Source organism: Dipodomys merriami, unplaced genomic scaffold, assembly GCF_024711535.1.
Source record: "Dipodomys merriami isolate MVZ:Mamm:240054 unplaced genomic scaffold, mDipMer1.0.p SCAF_846, whole genome shotgun sequence".
In the NCBI taxonomy this organism is placed as follows: domain Eukaryota; kingdom Metazoa; phylum Chordata; class Mammalia; order Rodentia; family Heteromyidae; genus Dipodomys; species Dipodomys merriami.
Genome location: NW_027206453.1, coordinates 165,667 through 193,190, shown reverse-complemented (window position 1 = coordinate 193,190; position 27,524 = coordinate 165,667). Strand labels below are relative to the sequence as shown.

Sequence of the window (27,524 nt, the reverse complement as noted above, 5' to 3'; positions counted from 1 at the left end):
TGAATGTCCCCAGACTTTTGCGTTCAGCTGTTTGTGAGTGTCCAGACCCCACACTGGTCACACATTAGTCAGACAGATGTGTGGAAAATGAGCCAAAGAAACTGGGCCTCCCTTTCCATTGCTCTTTTGAGATATAGTGGTCATTTTGCCTCTGTCATGAGAGTCTCATTAAGTCTGGTTCTTCAGATAAGCTGTATGTATAGTTCATTTTCAACATGGTTTCTACTGAGTACCACTGCTGCATTGGTTCACTCCATGTCTCTCCATATTATTTCCCAATCGACAGATCTCTTGGAACCATCTCTTCACTGTGATGGTAATTATGTACTGAAAGTGTGGATTCTTTCGCTGAAGTTGATTACGATGAGATTTGTTACTTTTTATTTGTTCTGAATATTTCAATTTGAGTTTCCCAAATGTTTGTTGATAGATTTCTAAAACCTTTGTTCAAAATAGCTTTCTTTTTTTTAAATTTTATTTTATTTTATTTGAGAACATACTGTACAGAGGGCTTACAATTACATGGGCAGGATAATGCATACATTTCTTACCAAGCATTGCAGCCTCCTCCTTTGTTTTCCCTTCACCTCCCTTCCCAGCCACCCCCCTCCCCCCCACACAATCATACCCCCCTCCCTCCCCCACACCGACATTGTAAAGCTGGTTTTGACATGACATTTTGTACTTCTCATTGTTGCAACAGGTCCACCTGAATCCTTAAACGACTTGTTTGTCCCCATCTCCTCCACATGTTATACTGACATCAAATAAAGTGAAAGCGGGGGTTACATTGTGGGGGAGGGACATACAAAGCAACAAAGAAATAATCTTATAAATGCGTTAGAAACACATGCATGAAAGAAACTAAAACATTAAAATACATATTTAAGGGTTCATTTTCCTAACATCACATTATCTGACCTTTTCCGCTTGACTCATACCCTATACTAGATATTGCAAATAAGGGAAACCATGGGACCTATGTTTCTTTGGGCCTGGCTTAGTTCACTTAATATAATTTTTTCCAAACCTTTCCATTACCTAACAAATGGGGAAATGTCATTCTTTCTGATGGAGGCATAGAATTCCATTGTGTATATATACCACATTTTCGTGATCCATTCATCTACTGAGGGGCATCTGGGTTGGTTCCATATCTTAGCTATGGTAAATAATGCTGCAATAAACATAGTTGTGCTGGTAGCATTTTTCGCAGCCCCCAAGAAGGTGGATAACATGGCAGGAACTCCCAAATACCTCTCAGTCCTATCTCTTAAGGTTAACGGACTGAACTCTCCAATTAAGCGACATAGACTGTCTAGTTGGATTAAAAAACAAGACCCTTCTATCTGCTGCCTGCAGGAGTCACATCTTGCCCGTAAAAACAAACACATTTTCAATGTTAAAGGCTGGAACAAATCTACCAAGCAAACGGCCTTCATAAACAGGCGGGAGTTGCAATCCTAATATCAGATAAAATAGACTTCAAATTAAAATTTGTGAGAAGAGATAAAGAAGGTCAAAATAGCTTCAAAGGACATGACCCTGTGCTCATTTCCAATCTGTATTGTATAAACTTTTTTGTCACAAGTCACAGTTTAATCTCCAGCTTTATGACTTGCTTACAAACAAATTATGAGAAAATTTTAAACAAATGCATAAGTAAAGTTGGCCAGGCGCTAGTGGCTCACTCCTGTAATCCTAGCTACTGAGGAGGTGGAGATCTGAGGACCGCGGTTCAAACCCAGCCCAGGCAGGAAAGGCCATGAGACATATATCTCCAATAAACCACCAGAAAATTGGAAGTGGCACAGTGGCTCAAGTGGTAGAGCACTAGCCTTTAGATGAAGAGTGGAGGGACAGTGCCCAGGCCCAGAGTTCAAGCCTCATGACAGACAAAAAAGAAAGAGGAGGAGGGCTGGGAAGGTAGCTCAGTGGTAGAGTGGTATCCTTGCATGCATGAGGCCCTGGTTTCAATTTCTCTGCACCACATAAGCAGAAAAAGCCAGAAGTGGCACTGTGCCTCAAGTGGTAGGGTGCTAGCCTTGAGTTGAAGAGCTGAGGGACAGCACCCAGGCCCAGAGTTCAGGCCCCATGAGCGCCAAAAAAAAAAGTAGATAGTTGTCTCACCCCCAAGTTAAATCATTACTTACCTTCAATGATAATAAGCTTATCTTGTTTCATTTATAATATACCTCACCTACTCTTCTCCCTCCTTCCCAGTATTATTTTAGAGAAAGTATATGACCATTTTATTCATTAATACTTCAAAATATAGATGTAAAACAATATTACCAAGTGTTGTTTCTCCAGTTTTTTTTATTGCTCAGTTTTTAGATACTGTCATGTTACTCAGACTAAGTAGTGGAGTAGAAGGGTGCTTTAAGTATTTACAAGTACTCTGTTAGCAAATGGAATATTGTCCCAATTCTTTGCATTCACCAGGTAGCTGATTGACTAATTTTTACTTCATCCTACACAAAAAAGTAGAGGGCATATGGCTTCTTGAATAACACTAGTGACTATTAATAGATCAACGCTGTGTCATTTGTTTTTATCATCCCTTCAGAAAGCTATGGTGAAGGTTTTTGTTTTCCTTCTTATTCTAATGAATTGAACTTCACTAATATTTTACCTGACTAAGCCATTCTTTGTCCAGCATCCTTATGTTCATGTGACCCACGTCCCTGTCTCCCTTACTGTCTCTGTCATGTTGGGTCTTCTTTTTTTTTTTTGTCTTTGGTTGGTCGTGGGTCCTGAACTCTGGGCCTGCGCACTGTCCCTCAGCTCTTCAGCTCAAGGCTAGTGCTCTACCACTTGAGCCACACCCATTTCTGGCTTTTTCTGTGTATTGGTGATGAGGAATTGAACCCATGGCCTCATGCATACAAGGGAAGCACTCTACTACCACTTAGCCACCTTCCCAGCCTTCCTGTTGGGTCTTCTTGAACCCTCCAACAAATGCCTTGCACAGCATTAACTATTTGGTACATTTATTTTAAAACAGTAAGTTTCTTCAAAATTAACTCCATAACCCTGTCTGGAGGCCTGAATCCTATGTTTGAAAGCATAGTCTGTAAATCTACATTATAAAGGGAAATCTTTAACATTGTTTAAGCAACAGAAAGCTCACAAAAAATTCTCTATCCCTGCCTTTGTCTCTTCATCTGATAGTGCATATCTTTTAGAAGTCAGCTTCTTCAACTGTTGGGTCAAACCTTCCAGAAGGAAAACTTGCAGATATTACTTTTGGGCATAATCTAAACTTATCTGCCAGTTTTGTTTAAGTAGTAGGTTCTTCCCTCTCCTGATACTGGACAAGGGTTTAGTTCACTGCCACAAAGTGGTCTGCTGAATCTGCTCTTCTCATACTTGGGACAAGTATGTGATGTTATTTCATGGTACCATATGTCTGTGGAGTGTCATGAAGTAAATTTTCTAAATGTCCTTTTCCTGGCTTTCTAGAAGAATATCACTGAGAAAGATCATAAGCAGTCCCTGCAGCTCACATTCCATTCACTGTGCACATATTTTAGGTAAGTTTGATTCTCCTCGATTATTGAATAATTCTAACCTCTGTAGTTATTTTTCTTTAATTAGTCCTTCCTTCTGTGCTTTTGGAGTAGTGCTTCTTCTACCCAGAATTTAGAGAGTTTCTCGAGTTCCTACTAGGCATGAGAATGACTAAAATAGTGATAGACTGATACTCTTCTCAAGACCTTAATCCAAGGCCCTTATAAGACAAGGTAGTATTGAACCCAGTGAAAACTTCTTCAGACCTTCAGTCTCTAATTAAATATCAAAGACAAAAACTAAAACCAAAAGAGTTTGGGGTCCTCAGTCTTCCATTACAACAACTGAAAATGCAGAGTAGTAATGTGTAGAAAGAAACATTCCAGGAAGAGAGTATATGGAGACTTACAGTCCCATCAGAAAAGCAGATGGGACTGCAGAGTTCCTTAATTGAGGCACAGACTCTTGAAAGAGGGAGGGAACTGAGCATCTGCTTACAAGTTGGACTATCTGGTCTGGATGACAAATTTAGGGCTATTTGTATAAAATGCTTTCAGAATCAGTTAACGAAGATGATATGATAGGTCCTGGAGGTGTTGCATGAAGAACATTTGAAGATACAGGGATTGTTAGCCTGGATTGTTGAGTTACCAGTCATGATATCAGATATATTGAACACTGATATCAATGTAATTTATGTGCCTGTGCTTTTGGAAGGATATATGGACAGACAGTGGCATATTCCTAGTTGTAACTACCATTTGTCTTCCTGACCCAGACCCCTCTATTTCATAGAACTGATGCTGACACCTCTCTGTGTTCTTTATTTGAACCTGACCAGGAAAAGCCTCTTCCTACAATCAGGTGTGAGTTTGTGTCCTTTCAGTGATAAAGATCCAGGTGGCCTTCTACTTATACCTGAGAAAAGTGACCTTGCTGGCATGAACATTGGTGAAGTCCTAGCTGTCATGAATACCCTCCTTTGTGTGGCTGCTCGAGAGGTACATCCTGTTTTCTTCTCCATTCTTTACCTCATGCTTCTTTAAGAGTATTTGATAAGACATTTATTGTAGGGGTTTTTTGGAGGGTGGGTGGGATTGATGGTACTGAGTTTGAAATCACTGCCTCATTCCTGCTAAGCAAGTGCTCTACCACCTGAGCTGTGCCTCCTAGCCCTTTTTACTCCTGTCATTTTGAGGATAGTGTCTCAGTTTTTGCATGGTCTGGACTGAGATCCTCCTGGTGCTGGTCTCCAAAGTAACTATAGTGGCAAGAGGTACACCCAAAGCTATCCTTTAAGGTAAGATGTAGTGAACTTTTTCTGAGTGTTCCTTGAACTACAGCTGCGATTATAGCATGATCTACCATACCTGGCTACAGTCTTAACTTTTTTAGTATTGTTTTTGCCATCACATCAGTTTTCTCTCATATGTCTAGACTATTCTGCCCATCTCTGTGTCCTCCTTAAAATTCTCACTACAAGATCATTGATATGTGCTGTCTTTCCAGTTCACCACGGATCATTCTGATCTCCATTTTTATTTCTGCCATTTTCTATAATTTCTCTTTCTCTTGTAGCACATCTAAATCCTGCATATTCTTCAATCTCTAAAAACTTCTTCAAGCTCTTACCATTCTCAGTCAAAGCCACTGGGCGAACACTTCAGGGTTCTCACAAGTTGATAGAGACAGGAGCTCAACATGCTGGAACAAAACTGAAACCTGGCTCTTCAACTGGGCCATTCAACTCTGAAATCTCACTGACTGTCCAAGAGAGTTTCCCATAATCCCTTACCACTGGGACATCAAGTACTTGACCTTTCTTCCCTTTCTCTCATCTGTGATACAGAGGACATTGCATATACAATTAAACTTTCTAGGCCAGAGATTATTGCAGCCACTGAATTATCTTCTTGTAAAAGCAAGCATTTATGGTTATAGGGAGGGAGATAGAGTTACATTAGGAGAAAAAAAAGTAAAAATGGTCTAAATTACAGCAAGTCTGAGCTTTTTGCTCATGTCTGTTAGTTCAACAATGCCTACCCAATGCCTGTTGTGTTGGAGGCCCCACGTTAGATACAGAGGATACAATGATAGAGGAACCCAAACAAATGTGTGATTACATAGTTTTGTACATAATTCAGGCTGTCAAAGGATGAGCACAGGTCTAGGGACAGGGAATGCAACTAGGGAAAAGCATTTTGGAAAAGAATTGCTGAGCTCAGGGAAGGACTTTGAATAGGCTTAAACAAGCAAAGAGGAAGTTAGAGACATTTCAAATGGAGGGAGGTACACCTACAATGGGCCTGTGATAAATGGGAAGGAACAGGTTACTAAAAAGGGGATGATAATGGGTAGATTCTGAACACGAGGTATTCATGGTTTTATTGGCCTTAAGGTGGTAAGACCTAGTTGCTCTCTCAATATAGAAATTGTGGCTAAATTGAGCTGCAGAGTTGAGGGATAGCGCCCAGGCCTAGAGTTCAAGCCCCACAACCAGACCCAAAAAAAAGAAAGAAAGAAATTGTGGCTAAAGATTTGTAACCAGTAACGAACAGGAAGTCATGATTGGGGACTGCCTCACATCAGTCATGGGCATCTTGAGCAAATCTACAAGGAAGGTAACCAGTACAGTAGGAAGGAGTATCAGGAAGAAATTCTGGCAGAGAAAGGGAAAGAACTAAAAAAAAAAAAAAAAAAGAAAGGGAAAGAACTTAAAGAGGGCCAGAGTTTGCAGAGCCTGAGTTTCAGTGGAGGGGCTTTGCTCTCCAAGTGGTAACTGGGGAGTGATCCAATAGAGACAGTAGAATGGGACTGAAGGAAAAGCAAAGCCACAGCATGAAGGGACCATTTCAAAATGTGGTTCACATACAAAAGAATAGATATGGAGGGACAATAAGTGAAAACAACTCTCTGTAGTATCATTCTTAAGTGTGTGTTCACAGGTTCCTTGTTTTCCCTTCTAGTTATCCCTGTACAATGTGTTGGTTATTGCTTGGTTTTTTTTTTCACCTTGATAGCATACAATCTTCTGTGAAATATTTGATTTGTTTAACAATGTTTTGGAGTTTCATTCATGTGTTGTCACTTGTATTCACTGGTGTACCACAATAGTCTCTTTATGGCATACCATAATTATCTGCTTAACTTGGCGAGGCATATGGGTTGATTCTAGTTTAGAGGAATTAATTACAGACAGTGCTAATATTAGCATATTTCATAGTTTTTTGTTTTGTTTTGTTTTATTGGTTGTGGGGCTTGAACTCTGGGCTTGGGTGCTGTCCCTCAGCTCTTCAACTCAAGGCTAGCACTCTAACATGTGAGCCACAGTGCCACTTCTGGTTTTCTGGTGGTTTATTGGAGATAAGAGTCTCACAGCCTTTCCTGCCTGGCCTGGCTTTGAACCACAATTCTCAGATCTCAGCCTCCTGAGTAGGTAGGGTTATAGGTGTAAGCCACCAGCATTTGGCACTTCATAGTTCTTCTTTTTCTTCTTTTTCTTTTTTTGGTGGTCGTGGGGCTTGAACTCTGGGCTTGGGCACTGTCCCTGTGATCTTCAGCTCAAGGGGAGCACTACCACTTGAGCCACAGTGCCACTTCTGGTTTTCTGATGATTTATTGGAGATAAGAGTCTAACGACTTTTCTGCCCAGGCTGGCTTTGAATTGCGATCTTCAGATCTCATCCTCCTCAGTATCTAGGATTATAGGCCTGAGCCACTGATGCCCGGCTACTTATAATTCTTCTTCTTCTTCTTTATTTTTTTTGTATGTCGTTCATAGGGCCTGAACTCTGGGTCTGGGTGCTGACACTCAGCTCTTCAGCTGTAGACTAGCACTCTACCACTTGAGTCTCAGCCCTACTTCCAGATTTTTCTGCTTATGTGGTGCTGAGGAATCGAACTGAGGGCCTCAAGCATGCAAGGCAAGCACTCTACCACTGAGCCACCTTCCCAGTTCCAACTTCATAATTCTTATGTGACAGACCCTCTGGAGGTTAGATGCCCCTTCAGAGAAAGTCCAAAGAACAAAGATGACAAAGAGTTACAAAAAGATCATGAATTATTTTCAAGTAGGTATTTAAAATAAAATAAAAAAGTGAGAAAATCCCATCTTCCCTTCCAATATATAGGCACAATTTTTTTTTCAGGTACACAAAAAATCAGACACAAATTGAATGGACATTTCTAAAGTTTGGGCTCATTAGTATACAGGTTCATCTTCAACAGACATTTTTAAGCATTTTCAATGGTAGGAAGATTACAAGCTACTTGGCTACTTCTTTCATTTAGAAATTCTAAATTCTGTAGTCATTTAGTCAATTCTCCTAACTTAAAATATTATGTTTTCTAAAAACATCCTTCTTATAGAGAGATTCCACACAGTGGTCCAATTTCAATCCTTTGTAAATTACGCTTTTAAAAATTAAAGGTTGGGCTGGGAATGTGGCTTTGTGCTAGAGTGCTTGCCTAGCATCCAGGAAGCCTGTGATTTGATTCCTCATTACCACATATATAGAAAAAGCCAGAAATGGTGGTGTGGCTCAAGTGGTAGAGTGCTAGCCATGAGCAAAAGAAGCTGTGGGACAGTGCCCAGGTCCTGAGTTCAAGCCCCAGGACTGGCAAAAGTAAAAATTTTTTAAAAAATTAAAGGTTTCACCAGGTGCTAGATTACAGCTAATCAGATAGCTGAGATCCAAGCCAGTATGGGCAGGAAAGAATATAATAATTTTTTTTTTTGGATCCGGTCATGGGGCCTGAACTCTGGGCCTGGGTGCTGTCCCTCAGCTCTTCAACTGAAGACTAGCGCTCTACCACTTGAGCCACAGTGCCACTCCCGGCTTTTTTCTTTTTGCTTATGTGGTGCTGAGGAATCGAACTCAGGGACTCATGCATGCAAGGCAAACGCTCTACCACTGAGCCACCTTCCCAGCCCAGAATATAATAATTTTTTTTATCTCCAATTAACCACATCTTTTCCCCCCACTCCCCAGAAACGCCAGAAGTGGAGATGTGGTTCAAGTAGTAGCCTCAAGCAAAAAAGCTGAGGGACAGCACTCAGGTCTTTAGCTCATGCTCCAGAACTGCCACCAAAAGAACAAATAAATGCTTCTATTCTTTTTAGTGATATATATTTACCATTTAAAAACAATATGTAGCTCCTAGTTCTTCAAGTACCTTGACACTGGTCTTTAGCCTGAAATTAGATATACTTTTCCAAAAATGAAGAGCTAACATTTAGTGAGATCACTGCCCCCAGTCACACAATATCAGTGATATCACAAGCAATGCTGTTTTTGTTGTTGTTATTGTTGTTTAAACCTAATAAAGAGGTCACATGACTATAGCATAACAATTTTTGATGTTCGAATTTATATTTTCATTTTCAAATGAATTGCTCGAAAATGTGATTTTCCTATTGTCCTTTAATGATGGATTATCTTTATTTTTTCCATATTTTATTATCAATTTATGGTACATGGTAGATTTATTTTGACATGTCCATATACTCATACAATGTGGGGGCTGGGAAGGTGGCTCAGTGGTAGATTGCTTGCGTTGCATGCATGAGGCCCTGGATTTGATTCCTCAGCACCACATAAGCAGAAAAAGCCAGATGTGGCGTTGTGGCACAAGAAGTAGAGAGCTAGCCTTGAGCTGAAGAGCTGAGGAACAGCGCCCAGGCCCAGAGTGCAGGCCCTATGACTGACAAAAACAAAACAAAATAAAACTCATGCAATGTACCTTGATCAAACTCACACCTTCTTTTCAACTCTCCCTCAACTCTGCTAGCGAGAGATTTGATTGAAGACTCAGGAGAAGGGCCCAGAGACAGAAGATTCATTACGAGAAAGAGATGAACAATAGGGTGGGCGTCTTGGGGTGCAGAAGATGTCTTGTGGAGCAAAAAGAATATTTATAGGTTCCACAAAACTGCAGAGCAATAGGGAAGTTTTCCTAACACCATTTTTCTTGGTTCAATTCTGGATTGAAAGCTCTTTCATAACTTTGCCCCATACACATAGTATTTTTTTGTTTTTGCTTTGCCAGTGATCACTGCTTCTATAGAGATATTTCCTGCCCAAGTTCGGGGAACACCTTATTTGGACATTTCCTGTTTGTCTGTTTCTTTGTAGTGTGAGCTGATGATGCTCAGTGAGGCACCAGGGGAAGTTGTCTCTGTGCTTTTTTCTGTTCTGATCTGTGCAAAGTAGCCTGTTCTCCTGGTGCTATCTGCAACTGAAGAGCAAAGATCTGGAGCCAAAGATCTTACTGTGGACATTATAGAAAAAATGTGAGTATCAATACACAATCCATGAAAACAGATAATTATAACTCATGCATCAAGGATGTATATGGCTAATTTCAGTTCAGATCTATAGTTATTTCTGCTTTTGTTTTTGTTATTTGGAAGGTTTTGTTTTGTTGAGACCATATCTCACTATGTAGCTGATGAATGTCCTGAACTTGTGACTCTCTTGCCTCAGCCTCTCAAGTGCTGAAATTACATGCCTGTGTCACCACCTTGTTCAGCTTATTTTTGTCTTTTTTTGTGCCATTTCTGGGTCTTGAACCTAGGGCCTGATTGCTGAACTTTATTACCTAAGGCTAGTGCTCTACTTGAGCCACAGCACCCCTTCCAGGTCTTTTGCTGGTTAATTGGAGATGAGAGTCAAGTTGGCATAGAACCCCAGTCCTCATATCTCAGTCTCCTGAGTATCTAGGATTACATGCATTAGTCACCAGTGCCTAGCCTTCTTATCTTTTTTTTTTTTGTGGGGGGAGGGAGGTGCCAGTACTTGAACTTAGGGCCTAGGCACTTTCCCTTAGCTTTTTTGCTCAAGATGAGGACTCTGACACTTGACACAGTTCCACTTCTGGCTTTTTGCTTGTTAGCTAGAGATAGAGTCTCATGGACTTTCCTGCCTGGGCTGCCTTCAAACTTTGATCCTCAGATCTTAGCCTGCTGAGTAGCTAGGATTACAGTTATGAGCCATTAGCACTAGTGTTTTTATTTAGAATTTGGTCCTTCTACTGCCTAGTCATTCTCTTTGCAATCATACAGCACTCTTAAATGATATTATTCCATGTCAGGGGAGTCTTCCATCTCTGTTAATCATCACCCAGAAAAGAAAGTATTGAGTCTTTAAAATCTATGACTTTTATAAGTCACTGAAAATATTGATACTTGTTTCCTGTAAATCAACCGAAAATTGTATGAAATCCAACAGATGGTGAGAAATTGACTGTTCACTTCTGCCAAATTTGGTCTCAGCAATTATGACAAAATGCTTAGAGTTCTGGATCAGGCCACTTAGGCCTTGGCTTTAGATCAGAACCCTTGATTCATGGACACATTGTAAACTAAAGGAAAGGGAAGGGTAAGAGCTGACTCATTTGGTCATTTTTTCTTATTTTTCCCTTTTCCTTCCCCCCTCCCTTTTCTTTTCCCCTTTTCCTTTTCCCTTACCCTCTCCCTTTCTCTTTCACTCCTTCACAGTACTGGTATTTGAATTCAGGGCTTTGTGTTTGCTAAGCATGTATAAGTCAGCCACACCCCTTTTTTTACTTAACTTATTTTTCAAATAGAGTATTACATTTATGTCTGTGCCAGCTTGGACGGCAATTTTCCTATTTGTACTTCCCAAATATCTGGAACTACAAATATATAATCATATGTTCAGATTTTTATTGGTTGAAATGTGGTTGCTCAAGATGAGTTCTCTGAAACTTCTTGTCTAGGCTGACCTTAAACTGGAGTCCTCCCAAGTAGCTAGGACTACAGGCAGCACCACTTCTTTTTAGATAAGTTTTCACTGTGTAGCCCATACTGGCCTTGAACTTGCTGTCTACCCAGACTGCGCTTGAATTCTCAGTTCTTCCTCAGCCTTCTGTGTGCTGGGATCAGATATAACTTAGAGTGATATCTCCACTTCATTGAAAAGCAACACAAAAAATCACCTTAAACTTAACTATCACTCATACCAACTACTGAAGTTTTCACTGCTTTTCCCTTTCAGAGGTAATTAGATTGACATTGTTCATTAGGATGATGCTTAATGTTCTTGTGATCTGCTGTTCCCTTCTCCCTGTTTTGGTAGTCAGCTTCTATAGCCCTCCCTAGCTTTGCCCTTGGTAATAATGTAGTAAATGATGTTTTTACCATATAAAATATTAACTACTTTATGTTTTGATAGATATGTGACAGTTTCTGGTAAGCATGAGAGTGATTTTGGAATCCCTTTTGTCACAGTATAGTGGAAAAAACATAGTAGAAAAACTGTGTAAGGCTGGGAAGGTGGCTCAGTGGTAGAGCACTTGCCTTGCATGCATGAGGCCATGGGTTCGATTACTCAGCACCACATAAGCAAAAAGAAAAAAATAGCCAGAAGTGGCGCTGTGTCTCAAGTGGTAGAGTGTTAGCCTTGAGCTGAAGAGCTGAGGGACAGAGCCCAGGCCCAGAGTTCAGGCCCCACGACCAGACTCCCCCCCCCAAAAAAAGAAAAACTGTGTAATTCAGTGTTTTCCATGGCAGCTCATGAACTGGTAAGGAGAAGTGGCTATTTTCAATAACCAGGAGGGGGCTGGTGGAAATACCAGCATGTGCAGTGAATACTGAGTACTTCCTTCATCTTCCTTTAGGTCATCTTTCTCCTAGACTTCTGTTCTTTGGACATTTCACAATGTACTCTCTTGAGAGAGTTCAGTACCTTAACAGAGCTGTTGAAGAAGCTCTACAATGACCCTGAAGGAGGACTGAGCAAGGTAACTTCAGTTGGCCCTGAACCTATTTTGCTTCCTCTCTTCAGAGAGATATGACTCTACCATATAAAACCTACTGGACTACAGATATATACAAATAAGTTGCCTCTAGAAGCTTTATTGGTATTTTTGCCAACAGGGATAGTAAATATCATCTTGATTTGTCATTAGCACAAGAAAGGAGGCCAAAAAGCTGTATATCCAATCATTTTATCCAATCATTTATCCAATCATTTTAGGTTATATTAAGTTACATAAAATCTATGTAAATAAAGGCTGAAACTTTTGTCTAGCCAGGTGCTTGTAGCTCATACCTGTAATACTAACTACTCAGGAGTTGAGATCTGAGGATTTCAATTTGAAGCCAGTGCAGGCAGGAAAGCCTGTGAGATTCTTATTTCCAAATAACCAGTTGGGGGGGAGGGGGGCTAATGAGGAGGGGTAGGCTTGAGCTGTGGCTGAAGTGGTGGAGTGCTAGTCTTGAATGAAAAAGCTCAGGGAGAGCACCAAGACCCTGAGTTCAAGCCCCATGGCAGGCACACACACACAAAAAATGAAGTCTAAAAAAGAAAATGTACATGGAAAGACAAATAAGAAGGTTTAGTATTTAAAAGAATTATCTCCCACACTTAATTTTTATTATATAAGATTTGTTCACAGTCTTTTTGAGTTTCATAACTGCCTGATGGTAATAGAAAGGGCATGTACATTTAGCAGATCTTTTTTATTTTCTCATTTTGTTTTTTGGTGTAAGACTGGAACTCAAACTTAGTACCTGTTGCTTTGGCTCATTGGGTAGTGCACTACCAACCAACTAATCCATGCCTCCAACCCTGATGTTTTTGTTGGTTGTGGGGCTTAAACTGAGCCTGGGCACTGTTCCTGAGCTTTTCAGCTCAAAGCCAGTGCTCTACCACTTGAGCCACAGCATCCAATCTTAATCGTTTTTTTTTGCCAGTATTGGGGCTTGAATTCTGAGCCAGGGCACTATCCCTTAGCTCCTTTTTCTCAAGACTAGCATTCTACCACTTGACCTATTTCTGGCTTTTAATTACAGATAAGACTTTCCTGACAAAGCTGACTTCAAACTGCAATCCTCAGATCTCAGTCTCCTGGGTAACTAGGATTAGAATCATGAGCTAAAAAGAAAACTTTATTTTTTAGAGGAAAAAAAGAGTGGTCTTAGACATGCCAAGGTCCTAAGTAAAAATGTGAGCTGTTTAAACTTTTAATTCAGTGTTTTTCTCCAGTGGAATTCATACTAATACTTATTTTTAAAAATAGTTGTGTCACTGCTAAAAGATAAAAGCATGAGTCCCTAAAGTATAATCCTAATGCACTTCTGCTGAGTGATAGATGTCTATTGATCTCTGCGTAGACAGGAAAATCAGATTAGCCTGTATAAAATTTCATCAGGGCTGTCAAAGCCTGTGATCTACAGCACTGATAGTTTATTTTGACAGTTGGTTGTGTAGTAATATCTGGAATTTTCTCTTACTCATTTGTCTGCCTAGCTGGATGTTGAGACCTGGCAGCAGGAACAGCCTGTGGTATTACATATATGGTCCAAGAAATCTGCCCATAACTATGAAAATAACTGCCATGAAGTATCTGTCTTTGTTAGCCCAAGGGCAACCTATTTTGAAGTGGAATTTGATGAGAGGTGTGAAACCGAAAAGCGCTAAGACTCACATGTTTTTTCTTCCAAGCAATAGTGGATCAAAAACAAGAGAAAGAATATAATAGAGATTATGCCTTCACAGGTATGATTATCTGGAATTTACAGACTCTAGAGGTGGGAAGACACACTGACACAAAGTTGGTACTTATAAGTGGCCTAAGGTAAGTCATATTCCCCAAACAAGGTAAATAAGTACTTCTGTAGCAATTCTTGTCCTTTTTCCAACTTTAGAGCAATAATGGTATGGTGTGTAGAAAGAGAAGGACTAGCTAGGCTCTGGTGGCTCATGGTCATATTGTTCAAAATCCTAGCTACTCAGCAGGTTGATATTTGAGGAATAGGATTTAAAGCTAGCCTAGGTAGACAAATCTAAGAGAGCCCTATCTCAACCAGCAAAAAGCCAGAGTGGAGACATGGCTTGAATGGTACAATGACAGCCATGAGCAAAATAGCTGAAAAATACTCAAAGCTCTAAGTACAAACCTTAATACTGGCACATTTCTAGAATGTAACCACACCCATATTTCTAAGGGTTGCTTTGATACTCTACTTGTAGAAAGGAACAGTTACACTAGAGATTATGTAGCCCACAAAAGCTAAAAATTTAACTATCTGGCTCTTCATAGGAAATTTGCTAATACCAATGTTGTCCAGAATAAATTAAAGAGCTGTTAATCTCTGAGTTCAGAAGGGCCAGTGGATCCAAGAGAAAGACTTAAACCATGGTGAAAGCTAGGAGCCCGGCTGACAGATCTGTTTAATATCTGGGCTGCAGCCTGCTTCAGACTGTTTACTTCTCTCTCCTATCAAGGGTCTTGGTTGAGAACAAAGAACTGAGCCAGTGATCACTGGTTGAGCAGATAGTCACTTGAGTTTTAGAAAGCTGAGCAGCAGTTTTCTACTAATTCTGCTTTCTAAATGTAGTTGTGAGTTTTGTGTTTTGGTATCATCTGTGTACATTTCTCTCTTAATCATTTTGAACTTATAGAAATGGAGACCGCTTTTAAGATTTTTTTGAGTCACAAAGAATATACTTAACTGCTGAGTTGTTGCCTCCTTCCATCTTGTTGACCACATGACTTTTTTTTCTCTCTAGAACGTGACGTTTAAGGATGGTGCTCTTTCATTCTGACAGCAGTAATAATGAATGGGGCTACAAATTCACCGTCACTGCCTATGGCCTGCCTGATGTTGCCGTGTCTTGTGGGTTAGACTTGCAACTCCTTGTTTCTCGACTAATGGTCCGCCTTGACTCCCAGTGCATGGCACTCAACTCTGTGCATCGTAAGTTCACAGTCTTGTCCCTTCATTTTCATTACAACTGTGTTGAAGAGCAAGGTAGGAACTCTTTCTCATAGGTGGTCTCCACATCACGAAAGAGCAAGGTATTAATAATGTTTCTTTTTAGTTTTCTTTAAACCAAATCAAAACAGTTTACCCACTGGGCACCATTGGGAAGTTTCTTGACTCAGGCTTTGGCCCTATCACAAAGTACGCTGTGGATGCCCTCTGTGGAGGACAATTGGGGAATTGCTGTTTATAGCAGCAGCATAGTCATTTTTAGAGATTTAAGTATACTCCAAGTAGATGGTAGAAATATAGTCATTTAATTGTTGTTTAAGTGAAATTTATGTGAACATAAATAGGTATGTGAATATATGTATTATCGTAAATTACATTAATCAACTTCGTATCATTTGTTCCAAGGGATAGATTCATAGAATAAATCTTTTGGAGTATTTTATATCTATATAATTTTTTAAACATTTTTCTGATTGTAAAATCAAATATCATTCATCCTAAATGGTCATTTTCTGTTAGGATTTTAAAAAGAGTTAGCTAAGGAAGAACAGCAGCATGTACGTGGTATTCAGGTAAGGAGTAGGTTTATTCATCATTCCAGCTGACACCAGACCATCTTGGTCCTCAACGTGGTGGGGAAAGGCCTGGGAAAGAGAGCTTGAAGAGCTGAGAAAGAGAGAGAAAAGAGCTAGAAAAGAGCTAGAAAAGAGCTAGAATAGAGAGCATCTGGGAAAGGTGGGAAAGAGAGAGCGAGGAAAGAGAAGAGACCTGGGAAAGAGAAGAGAAGGAAAGAGATGAGAAAGAGCTATAAAAGAGCAGAGAAAGGTCATCTGGGCCTGAGCTAGACCTTATCTAAATTATGGGCGGAGAAATTTGTGGCCACATCAAATTCAGATGTCACCTCAGCAGATGCAGATGTGACCTCTTCCATTTGTGCCAGTTGCCTAGATAACGCAAGTACTGGGTACAAAATTTGCTGCGAGGAGGGTGGAGTCTGCTTGCCATCTAGGAGCAGACCTTACACTTTCCAAAGCTTGTGTGTCTAATTTCCCTTAGTTTCTTTTTTAAAAAATTTTATTGTGAAAATACTGTACAGAGGAGTTAAAATTACATTGGCAAGGCAATTAGTACATTTCTTATCAAGCATTGCTGCTACCTCCTTTGTTTCCCCTTCCCATCCTTCTACCTTCCCTACCCTGCCAAAGTTGGAAAGTTCGTTTTTCAACATAAGGATTTGTCCAACTCTTGTTGTAATAGGTCCACCTATATCAGTATTTAAATGGTTTGTTTTTGCCCTTCCACTCCACAAATTATAACAACATCAAATACAATGAAAGCAGGGATTATACCGTGGGGGACAGACATACAAAGCAACAAAGAAATCATGTTATAAATATGTTAAATACAATTGCAAGAAAGAAAAAAAACATTTGACTACTTATCTTGGGGTTCATTTCATCTAGCATCAACTTATCTGACCTTTTCTTCTTGTCTCAGACATAAACTAGTAGTTCATAAACTGACAAATAAATGTAAGGAAGCCAACAAAAAAAATCAGTTCCTCTCATCTGATGATGCCTCTACAACAATGAGGAAAGAGTTCATCCTGCTAAGGAACTATGATAGGATATCAAAAAGAGAATTCATTCTTCTAGGTCTTCCCTATTTTTTCAATGTAACTTAAATGATGTAAAACACAATATACCGCTCATCAGTTTTGCACATTTTTATATGGACTTCACCTCAGTCTACAACATTCCTTCATTATTCTGTTCCTGATATTTTTACACTACCAAGACATAAGAACATTTTCATACAATTTTTATTATAAAAAAAAACTGTACAGAGGTGTCACATTTATGGGAGCAAATAATGAGTACATTTCTTAACAAGCATTGTTCCCTCTTCCCACCATCCCTTCCCTCCCACCTCCACAAATACGCTCCCCTCCCCCCTCCCCCTGACTAAATTGTAAAGTTCATTTTTCAACAGAGTGTCTTGTGCATCTCATTGTTACAATGAGTTAACCTGTATCCCTATTTAACCATTTTGTATTTCCCTTCCCCTCACCAAATTAGAGAAACATATACACAGGATGTAGGTGTACCAACTTCAAATACAATGAAAACAGGGGTTATAGCGTGGGGGAGGAACATATACAGAAAGAAAAAAAATCATATTGCACATCATAAGTACGTTAGAAACAATAACAAGAAAGAAAAAACATACTTGTGTCCCTGTCTTAGGGTTCATTTCCCTTAATATCATCTTATCTGCTCATATGCACATAGCTTTTGACTTATTCTGCTTATCTCAGACATATATTAGTTATTGAAAATAAGAGAAACCACGGGACCTATGTTTCTTTGGACTTGGCTTACTTCACTTAATAAATTTTTTTCCAAGACTTTCCAATTCCTAACAAATTGGGTGATACTATTCTTTCTGATGGAGGCATAGCATTCCATTGTTTATATACACCCACATTTTCTTGATCCATTCATCTACTGAGGGGCATCAGGGTTGGCTCTATATCAGCTATTGTAAATAATGCTGCAGTAAACATAGCTGTGCTGGTAGTTTTAGTATGGTCTTGTTTGTGATCATTCGGGTAAATGCCCATAAGTGGGATTGCTGGGTCATAGGAAAGCTTCATATGGAGTCTTTTGAAGAGCCTCCATACTGCTTTCCAAAGTGGTTGAACAAGTTTACACACACACCAAGAATGCAGTAGAGTTCCCTGTGGACAGATGCTCTCCATCATCTGTTGTTGCAAAAATATGGAACATTTCACTAATTTGCATGTCAACCTTGCTCAGGGGCCATGCTAATATTCTCTGTATTGTTCCAATTTTAGCGTATTTGCTGCCTAATTGAGCACAGAACATTTTTTATATATAAAGTGTAATTTATTTTCTTAAACTAGACAATTCAAAAAAAAGTAAGTTCAAAAGAATTCTTGTGAAATTTTAGAAGCATGTATTTCTTTTTTTTTTTTTTTTTTGTTAGCAATACAACAAACTGTTAGTACCATGCATTTCTTACATAAGCACACATTTAAGAATAAAGTCAAGACTGGCATGTCAAAAACAAAATAATTCCAGATATTTGTTGTTCAAGAGATGTGTAGGAGGAGGAATTCAATTGTTCTATACAAGGCACCTGTCATAATGAACACTGCAGCAAGTGTTAAGGTTGTTAAAAGTTTTAAATTTTAAATGTATTTAATTTTGGGAATTTGCATATATATGCCAAAATTAGGACTGTTTGGCAGGTCATAAACTTTTCTATAAAGTATTTAAGGTTTATGGTATTTTAGCGTATTTGCTGCCTAATTGAGCACAGAACATTTTTTATATATAAAGTGTAATTTATTTTCTTAAACTAGACAATTCAAAAAAAAGTAAGTTCAAAAGAATTCTTGTGAAATTTTAGAAGCATGTATTTCTTTTTTTTTTTTTTGTTAGCAATACAACAAACTGTTAGTACCATGCATTTCTTACATAAGCACACATTTAAGAATAAAGTCAAGACTGGCATGTCAAAAACAAAATAATTCCAGGTATTTGTTGTTCAAGAGATGTGTAGGAGGAGGAATTCAATTGTTCTATACAAGGCACCTGTCATAATGAACACTGCAGCAAGTGTTAAGGTTGTTAAAAGTTTTAAATTTTAAATGTATTTAATTTTGGGAATTTGCATATATATGCCAAAATTAGGACTGTTTGGCAGGTCATAAACTTTTCTATAAAGTATTTAAGGTTTATGGTAGCAGACATATGGTACTAATTATGTACATTTCAGAGTTTATAGAAACATTACCAATAAGAAGTTGCAAAGTCTTTGCGTAAAGAAGCAGAGTGAAGAGTTAAGACTTTGTTAACTATATAGTTTCTGTTTAATTTTTAGGGCTTCCTTACTTTACATGTTAGTGAGGAACAAATGATGATATAAGCCATATACAAATGATGAGATGAGCCATAAAAAGTAATCTTAGTGAGTAATTTTAAAGACTACTCATAGCCTATAAAACTCTTTTTAAGGGGCTGGGAAGGTGGCTCAGTGGTAAAGCGCTTGTCTTGCATGCTTGAGACCCTGGGTTCGATTCCTCAACACCCATAAACAAAAAACAAGCTGGAAGTGGTGATGTGGCTCAAGTGGTAGAGTGCTAGCCGTGAGCTGAAGAGCTGAGGGGCAGCACCCAGGCTCAGAGTCCAGGGCCACGACCGGATCCAAAATAAAAACCAAAACAAAATCCTCTTTTTAAACATCATAATCTTAGCCAGTTTTAAATGTACAGGAATATGAGAAAGTAGTAAAATCTAATATGTAGAACACTGGTAATTGTTTGTTTTTTTATTTGATTAATCATTAATATTTAATTGTCCGTTTTCTTTATTTGTTGCATTGTTTTCCTTTTTGTAATATAATACAACTTTTTATAAGTCGTCCTCAGGAGGTACTTTGAGAAGCTTACTGGGATGGCCAAAGCATTTTTTATAGGTGCATGTGAGTTTACAAAGAAGAAAATTAAGACAAATTATTTATTAAAAAAATTATCAACTACAGTCTGAATTAGAAGGGATGATAAAGGTCCACACCCAAAATCTTAGCCTTCGTCTGAAGCTGCGGTATTACAGAGTTGAGACCACAAAAGTGAGAGACTGTTTTTGTGTTTTTTGTTTTTGTCAGTCTTGAGGCTTGAACTCTGGGCCAGAGCGCTCTCCCTGCACTCTTCAGCTCAAGGCTGGCACGCTATCCCTTGAGCCACAGCACCACTTCTGGTTTTCTAGTGGTTTATTAGAGATAAGATTCTCACGGACTTTCCTGCCTGGGCTGGCTTTCAACCGGGATCCTCAGAACTCAGCCTCCTGCATAGCTACGGTTACAGTCCTGAGCCACCAGCACCCAGCATTGTTTTGTTGATTTTTATTTTGTTGGTCATGGGGCTTGAACTCTGGGTCCTGGGTGCTGTCCCTCAGCTCAAGGCTAGCGCTACCATTTGAGCCTTCGTCTTTTTCTACTTCTGTAGTGCTGAGGAATCAAACCCAGGGCCCCATGCATGCAAGGCAAGCACTCTCCCATTGAGCCACCTTCCCAGCTCCAGAAAGACTGTGCTTTAAAAAATCATCTAAACAATATTTGCTTTCTGCTTTGGGTTATATAATGAAATATATGAATATCTTTTTATATTTTTGTGAATTGTCATACTTCTAAATTTATGCTAACTTGAGCCACTTTATCCTTTTCAAAGTCATGAAATATCTCTGAGAGTGTTCTTCTGGGAAGATTATATTTGCACTTATAATTTCTTCTGAGTCATTTTTATTTTTTTATTGTGAAAAAACTGTACAGAGGGATTACAATTACATGGGCAAGATAATGAGTATATTTCTTATCAAGCATTGTAGCCTCCTCCTTTATTTCCCCTTCCCATCCATTCCAAGCCTCCCCCCCACCCAATCCTCCCCCCACCACCCACCAAAGTTGTAAAGTTCGTTTTCGACATGACAACTTGTACTTCTTATTGTTGCAACGGGTCCACCTGTATCCTTATTTAAACGACTTGTTTTTCCCCTTCCCTTCCACAAATTATAACAACATCAAATACAGTGAAAGCAGGGGTTATAATGTGGGAGAGAGACATACAAAGCAACAAGGAAATAATCATATAAATGCGTTAGAAACAAATGAATGAAAGAAAAAAACATTTAAATACGTATCTTAGGGTTCATTTTCCTAACATCACCTTATCTGACCTTTTCTGCTTGACTCATACATATACTAACTATTGCAAATGAGGGAAACCATGGGACCTATGTTTCTTTGGGCTTGGCTTACTTCACTTAATATAATTTTTTCGAAGTCTTTCCAGGCCCATATCAAGCATTGAAATAGAAACAGCAATAAGAGACCTTCCATCTAAGAAAAGTCCAGGACCAGATGGTTTTGCAGCGGAATTCTACAAGGCCATCAAAGCAGAGCTCACACCAATACTCCTCCAACTCTTCAATGAAATTGAAAGAGAAAGTTCACTACTGAACACATTCTATGAAGCCATCATAATCCTCATCCTAAAACCAGGCAGGGAATCATCATTTTTATTTTTTATCAAAATCATTTTATATGTTATATTGATGGGTTATCATACATCAGATACCTTCAAATGTACATGAAGAGTCTAAAGATAGCAGTATGAATATTCTCATACAGCTCTTGTTTATCTGTTATGTACTTTCAGTATTATTGTACTTCTCTCTTTCACCCTTTTTCATTCATGGTCTTTCTCTTTCAGGCTCCATGTCTGCTACTTAGAATTTCAGCTGGTCTATTATCCCTCAGGATCCACTGGTTTTGTGGGAACATGATAGGGACCAACAGTTTCCCTTGCAGTTTTTAACAATTATAAGATTGACGTGATATTATTCTTTGCCATTCTAAATGGCAAAACAACAGATCTAGGAATTCCTTTTCACTTTTCTTCTGTTATAAATTTTATCTCATAGGAATCATTGGGATAGGTAAGATATTTTGACTTGAGACCTAAAAGTTCTTTTTCTTTTACAAATAACCTTTGTCTTTGATTATCAGTAAGTAACTACATGTAATGAAAACAAAACTATCCTATTGTAAGCAGACCGAAGTTGTTCACAGGGATGAAAAACAAGGTAATGGGGCAAGTGAGAACAAAGGATACCCATCATAGAGCACAGCTCCTCAGAGCAGTTTAACATGTACACTTTGTGAGAATGACAATGTGCTGGGAACTATTGATTAAATCACTGAACACTGATTTATATATATGTACATATATTTGCATATGTATATTTATTTATATATGCATATATGTATGTATATGCCCTTATATATGTACACATGTATGTTACTATACACACAAATTCACACATACATATACACATGTATACATGCACACATGGAGAAAGACACATATTTACAGCCAACACAAGTTTCATTAGTTGTTGACTATGCCTTAGATGGAATGCTTGGAACAAAATATGTTGAAAATATATTTGTCTCCATGAGTTCTTTTACCACTCCTCTTATCTCTTAAAACTGGTAGGTTTTGACAGATTCGACTTGCAAAATGCAGTACAAGTCACTTAGGAATCTCAGTAAGTAAAGAACATATGGTGTCTCCCAGCTCCCTACAGAATGCTTGCTCTTATAGACACTCTTAACAACCAAAGTAGCAGGAAAATATCCTTGTAAAGAATAAAGTTATACATCTCATTGTTGCAATAGGTCCACCTATATCCCTAGTTAAATGATTTTTTCCCTTCCCCTCCACAAATTATACCTACATCAATACAGTGAAAGCAGGGGTTATACCGTGGGGGAGGAACATGCAAAGCAACATAGAAATCATCTAATAAAAATGTTAAAAACAATTTCATGAAAGGCAAAAAAACATTTGAATACTTATCTTGGGCTTCATTCCCCTAACATCAAGTTATCTGACCTTTTCTGCTTGACTCAGACATATACTAGTTATTGCAAATAAGGAAAACCATGAGACCTATGTTTCTTTGGGCCTGGCTTACTTCACTTAATATAATTTTTTCCAAGTCTTACCATTTCCTAACAAATGGGGCAATGTCATCCTTTCTGATGGAGGCATAGAATTCCATTGTGTATATATACATTTTCTTGATCCATTCATCTATTGAGTGGCATCTGGGTTGGTTCCATATCTTAGCTGTAGTAAATAGGGGTGCAATAAACATAGTCGTGCTGGTAGCTTTAGTATGGTCTTGTTTGTGATCACGTGGGTAAATGCTCAAAGTCGGATTTCTGGGTCATAGGGGAGCTCTATGTGGAGTCTTTTGAGGAACCTCCATACTGCTTTCCAAAGTGGTTGAACAAGTTTACACTCCCACCAACAATGTAGAAAGGTTCACTTCTGTCCAAATCCCCTCCAGCATCTGTTGTTATTAGAGTTCTTTATTATAACCATTCTAACTGGTGTGAGGTGGAATTTCAATGTTGTTTTGTCGAAAAACGAACTTTACAACTTTGGTGGGTGGGGGGATGACCGGGTGTAGGGGGAAGATGGGAAGAGATGGGAAGAGGAAAGAAAGAGTAGCCAACAATGCTTGATAAGAAATGTACTCGTTATGTTGCCCATGTAATTGTAACTCCTCTGTACAGTATTCTCACAATAAAAAAAATAAAGTTATAAGGCGCTAAATAGCATCCTTCCTTGAGCTCTTTTCCAAAAGACAGCATCAATTCCTAAGCAGATGAGTGAGTCCTCAGAAGACTGGCCCTCAGACCAACATTTAACCAACCCATGTGAAAAGTCCTATGAGAGAAATGCTGACTGAGGTCTGGCTGATTTCCTGGCCAAGAAAATAAGAAAAGAAGAAAGTATTTTTAATGTATTAAAGTTTGAGAATAATTTGTAAACTGTCAATAATTGTGTAGAAAACAACTATACCAACTGACAAAAAATGATGTGCTCTTGGACTTGGTGAGTGATTTTACCTGTGTCTACACAAGTAGAATCAGCATAAATCAAGCCAGTATTTCTTCATTTAAGATATGAGGAAAAGATACAGGTTGACCCATTGTAACAATGAGATGTACAAGACACTCTATCAAAGAGGGGGTGGAGGGATGAGTTGGGGAGGTGTGAAGAGAAGGGATGGTAGGGGCAAAACAAAGGAGAGGGTGCTCAATAAGATATATACTCATGCTGGGCGCAGGTGGCTCAGGCCTCTAATCCTAGCTACTCAGGATGCTGAGATCTGAGGATCTCGATTTAAAGCCAGACCGGGAAGGAATTCCAAGAAATTCCAGCTTTTTTCTTTTTGCTTATGTGGTGCTGAGGAATCGAACCCAGGGCCTCATGCATGCAAGGCAAGCACTCTACCACTGAGCCACCTTCCCAGCCCCTGAGAAATTCTTATCTCCAATAAACCACCCAAAGACAGGAAGTGGCACTGTAGGTCAAGTGGTAGAGTGCTAGCCTTGAGCTGAAGAGCTGAGGACAGCGTTCAGGCCCAGAGTTCAAGCCTCATGAACGACAATAGAGAAAAAAAATAAAATGTACTCATTACCTTACTTATGTATCTGTATCCCCTCCATACAGTATTTTTACAATAAAAATATATATTAAAAAGATACAATGAAAACTTCTGTACTTATAGGAAGTTGTATTTGTCACTCAATATCAGTAAGGTATTGGTTTTAGGACCACAGGCATATTAAACTTTGGATACTCAAATTCTCTACGTGAACACAGTATATTATTTACATTAGAATCTGCCCACAAACTAGTGCAGAGTAATTGCTATGAAAATTTTTACTACATTCTATATTTGTAATGAAAAATAAAAGTATATGCACTATCAACAGATACAATTTTTTCAGATAATTTTTGTCCACATTTTGTGGATGGAATTGGGAGAGCAATTTTGAAAAGCACAAATTTCATCACCAAGACCGGTCTGCAAAACAAGGAGCTAATACAGCATCACTGAATAGTATGGAACGCCAAGGAGAAGTACTTGAATTGAGACAGTATCAGAAAGTGTAAGCACACAAGGACTTTTTAGAAATGCAGCTGCTAGATTTCTCATGGAGAGCTTTCATAACACTTTGTGAAACACAAGTCAGAACCTTACTGAAGTGTAGATAGTTTTCCCTCAAATTTCTCTCATGCTCGGTCATTATCAATCAACATATAGCTAATCATGAATAATCCTCTAATAACAAAATATTGATGGAGTATTTATATGCAGAAAACCTGGGAAGGCTAACTTTTTTCAATTAGGACAGTTGTATTCTATGATCCAGCAGAGAGGAAACTAGGTAAGCATCCATTTACAGTCTTCTGAATAATTCTGCTTCTGACAACATCAGTTATTTATCCATACCTGTGCCGGAGTGAGAGGCTTTTAAAAGACTTTAATGATTTTAAATTTAAATTTAAATGTGGAATGAAATTAGTTCCAATAGTGCATTACATTAAGATATTTAGAAACAACTGAGAAACCTAGAGATCTATAAGATTTTTTTGGAAGTGAAGGGATATTGGAATTTGGTTCTTTATATTTTAAGCAATTTGCAAAAAGAATTGGCAAATAAAATTTACATTTGCAGCAGACTTGACACTTATTAAATTTTGTATTGAAAAGAGCGCAGCCTCAACAATATATTAATGCTATCCTCTTATTTATCTTTAAAGGTTTATGCTTCTGGTCTCTTAATATTAAAACAAAACTTTTTTTTAATCTTTAGCTAGTAGTCCAAAAGGGTTTTGCTTCATCATGTCAGTGTTGAATAGAGTGTATTTATGTATGTACGTATGTTGAATAGAGTGTATGTTCATTTCAATGTACAATACATCTGGATCATTGTCAAACTTTCCACTTTTCTTCCTTCCCTTACGCCAACCCAACCTGTTTTCTACTTATATTCTCACATATATACTGAAGTATGCCCTGACAGGGACTCCAGCTGGTACAGCTTCTTTCCTGGCTTTGCCTTTGTTTTAGGGATTTTAGAGAAAAAAACCCTCTAAACAAGGTTAACTCGACCTTCCAACCAGCCCATTTCTTGCAATGGAAAGAATGCCTCTATGCTCCTCTCCCCTTAACAACCTTACCCACCTTGATTGTTCAGTTAAGGACTGACCCATAAAACAGATAGGTTGTAATCTGGCTCCAGCTGGTGACACCACATGCTTTATGATAAACCCTGCCTTTTGCACATGCTTACAGTAAACTCCACCTATTAGCCAACTGTGTGTGGTCTGGTATGGCCGTACAATCCTTTGTGTGTGTTACGATCCCATTGGTCACCTGCGCGTGACAAGGCTTGACCTCATGGATTTTGTCTTTAAAAAACAAAGAATGGGGGCTGCTCCAGGTTGTAGTATCAGCTCCCGAGCCTGTGCTGAGGCCCTGGCTGGTCAGTGTAGGAACCTCAATAAAGTTGATTCCTTATAAACATCTTTGTTGCAGTGGAATCTGTCACTCCAGAAGATTAGGTGGGCTTGCCTGCCCTGAGTAGGGGGTCTTCCTACTACATTTAATGAGGGCTTGTCCAGGATAGAGCTCTTAGCCACTCCAACCTGAGGGGGATTGAAGTCCCTGGCTGGTAGGACAGTGTGTGAGCACTTGGCTGTTGGAGAGAAGTTCCGAGAAAAGCCTCGAGGTAAGCGGGGTCGACCTAGGTAGAGAAGGCGCCAGAGTGAGGCCAAAAGTAGGGTGAGGCTGGACGCAGCAGAGTCCCCTATGGCTGAGGAAGTCCAGGGACACCTCGACCCCTCAATTCTACCTGTCCTAGCAGTCCTAGTTGGACGGGAGCTTGCTTAAATATTTGTCAATTATGAAACTGCCACTGACCACCTGCAAGTGGCTCCAGTTAGATCTCAGCCTCAGGCCTTGCTCAGGGGGTCTGAGCATAGGGGAGAACTTGTCAGTCTTAGGGACCACTGCTAAGGACATTTTTTCCTTGCCTGAAGATGACTGGGAATTCTTCTCCACCTTGGAATGCCCCTAGGTCAACTTTTGCAAGAATCTAAAAGAAAAATCCTCCAGAGGTGAGTGGAGGGGGGTGGGGTTAGAGTCCTCTTTTTAGTGAATGGTGGTGAGATGTTGTCCCATTCACTGAGAATTGATTTTGTTTTTGTGGCCACTTGTCTGCCTTGTTTACTTCAGTGTGTTTTCTGTTCTATGTTTTCTGAGGTAGGGAAGTTCTGGGTGAGCATGATAGGCTCATTCAGCAGACTCTGCATTCAGCTTGCTGAGTGAGAAGAGGGCAGAATTCTGGTAGGGATGTACTGGGGACCCGTTAGTCCCCAACTCATCCTTTGGTTGTTGTCTACTTTTGTTTTAAAATTGGGACCAGTTTTAAGTGTGGATCCTTCGTTTTTGTGTTTATTTGTGTTTTTGTTATTATTTGAAGAAGAATGGCCAATAGACACATGGAGAAATGCTCTAGCCATAAAATAAATGCAAATCAAAATAACATTGAGATACCACCTCACCCCAGTTAGAATGGCTATAATCAAGAACTCTAATAACAACTGATGCTGGAGGAGATGTGGCCAAAAGGGAACCCTACTGTATTGTTGGTGGGAGTATAAACTTGTTCAATCACTTTGGAAAATTGTATGGAGTTTCCTCAAAAGACTGCACATAGATCTCCCCTATGACCCAGAAATCCCACTTTTGGGCATTTACCCAAATGAACACAAACAACACCATACTAAATCTACCAGCACTACTGTTTATTACAG

The 27,524-nt window shown here is 39.1% G+C and overlaps 1 non-coding gene across 1 annotated transcript; it reads right to left on the bottom strand.

The window, feature by feature from the left end:
- Positions 1–18,030: 18,030 nt before the first annotated feature.
- Positions 18,031–18,137, bottom strand: LOC138820169 (U6 spliceosomal RNA). Its single transcript, XR_011369757.1, has one exon. It is a non-coding gene; the product is annotated as a U6 spliceosomal RNA (small nuclear RNA).
- Positions 18,138–27,524: the final 9,387 nt, after the last annotated feature.